The sequence below is a fragment of the Apium graveolens genome, chromosome 8 (genome assembly GCF_009905375.1).
Source record: "Apium graveolens cultivar Ventura chromosome 8, ASM990537v1, whole genome shotgun sequence".
Classification (NCBI taxonomy): Eukaryota; Viridiplantae; Streptophyta; class Magnoliopsida; order Apiales; family Apiaceae; genus Apium; species Apium graveolens.
The window spans coordinates 127,721,320-127,723,584 of record NC_133654.1 but is presented as its reverse complement, the minus strand read 5'-3'; positions in this window follow the sequence as shown (position 1 = coordinate 127,723,584).

Genomic DNA, 2,265 nt, shown 5'->3' with positions numbered 1-2,265 from the left:
AATTATTCAAGAGGCTAAAGTTTTATTAGGGAATAACATAAGATGTAATTGACAAGAGTTGTCTGCCTATTGAACATCACATGACGTTTCGTGCTACAGCCGAGCTTGTGTGATGGAATGTAGGATCCCTATTCCCACTAGCATTATGAATGCTTAATTTTCACTTAGGGGTTGTATAAATTAGATAAACTAGTGGGAGCCACTTATGAATAAAGACCCGATTCATATAGTGTCTTGAAATAAAATTGAATATTTGCTAAGTGTTGTTATGTGTTCATCATTTACAGATTTACTATATTCGTTATGTCTTCTGCACTATCACTCCGGAGTATACTAGATGCTCACAAGTTGACTGGTCCTAATTTTGCTGACTGGCTTTGAAACTTGAGAATTGTTCTCAGGGTTGAGAAGCTGGAATATGTGCTTGACTCACCTAAGCCTACTGAACCTGCTAGCGATGCACATAATGATGATCATGTTGTGTATCGTAAGTGGATAGATGATGCAAATGTTGCTCAATGCATCATGCTAGCTTCCATGAACATTGAGCTACAGAAGCAACATGAGCATATGGATGCTCACACTATCCTTATGCATCTACAAGAGTTGTATGATGTGGCAGGGAGGACAGCTCGATATGAGATATCGAAGGAATTGTTCAGTTGTAGGATGTCTGAGGGATCATCTGTGAATGACCATGTACTTAAGATGATCAATTTGATTGAACGTCTTGGATAACTTGGTTTTGCCATGGATGGGGAGTTGAGCCAATACTTGGTCTTGCAATCACTTCCGAGTTCATTCTCGCAGTTTATTGTGAACTTTCACATGAATAAGCTGGATGTCATCCTGCCTGAACTCCACAACATGTTGAAGACTGCGGAATCGAATTTTCCCCCTAAGAAGAGTTATGTTCTTCTAATTGGTGAAGGTTCCAATCCTAAGAAAAGGAAGAATAACCCTTCCAAGAAGAAGAAAGTAGGTGAGAAAAAGCCGGTTCCACCAAAAGCTGAAGACCCCAAGAGCAAAGCTGTCTGCTTTCACTATAATAAGGTCGGGCACTGGAAGAGGAACTGCAAGGTTTACCTTGCAGAATTGAAGAAGAAGAAGGGTAGTGAGACTATCGCTTCTGATTCAGGTATGTTCATGATCGAAGTTAATATGTCACTAAGTTAAATTTCTACTTGGGTATTAGATACCGCCTGTGGTTCTCATATTTGCAATTCGTTGCAGGGACTAAGGAGAAGTAGGACTCTTGAAGAAGAGGAGGTGATTCTACGGATGAGAAATGGAGCAAGAGTTGCTGCTGAAGCTGTAGGATCATTTTATTTGCATATGCCTATGGGCAAGACTATTGTTCTAAATAATTGTTATTTTGTTCCCTCGATTGTGAGGAATATTATTTCTATTCCATGTTCGACTTGGCTGGATTTTCGTTTGTTATTCAGAATAATAAATGTTCAATTCTTAGAGATAACGTTCTTTATGGATGTGGTATTTTAAACAATGGTATGTATGTATGTGACGTAGAGCATAATTTACTATAAATTGAACATACTAATAAAAGAAAAAGGGATGATGAAAAATTTCACTTTCTTGTGGCAATGCGGACTTGGTCATATTAGTGAAAATAGAATGCGGACATTGCATAAGGAAGGGTTACTTGACCCCTTTGATTTTGAATCATATCCTACATGCGAGTCTTTTCTATTGGGTAAAATGACCAAATCTCCATTTAGTGGACATGGAGAGAGGGCTGCAGATTTGCTAGGATTGGTACACACAGATGTATGTGGACCAATGTCTACGCAAGCCATGGGTGGATTTTCATACTTTATTGCTTTCATAGATGATCAATCTAGATTCAGATATGTGTATTTGATGAAACACAAGTCTGAAGCCTTTGAAAAGTTCAAAGAATATAAGTATGAAGTGGAGAAACAAACCAAACATAGTATTATAACTCTTTGATTAGATCGAGGTGGTGAATACTTAAATGAAGAGTTTCTAGCTTATCTCAAAGAAAATGGTATAGTCTCCCAGTGGACTCCTCCATATACTCCACAGTTGAATGGGGTATCTGAAAGGAGAAATCGAACTTTGTTAGACATGGTTCGGTCCATGATGAGCTATGCGAATCTTCCAGTATTCCTGTGGGGTTATGCATTGGAAACCTCAGCATATTTACTGAATAAGGTGCCTTCCAAATCTGTTCCTCAAACTCCATATGAGATATGGAAAGAAAGGAAATCGAGTCTTAAACAC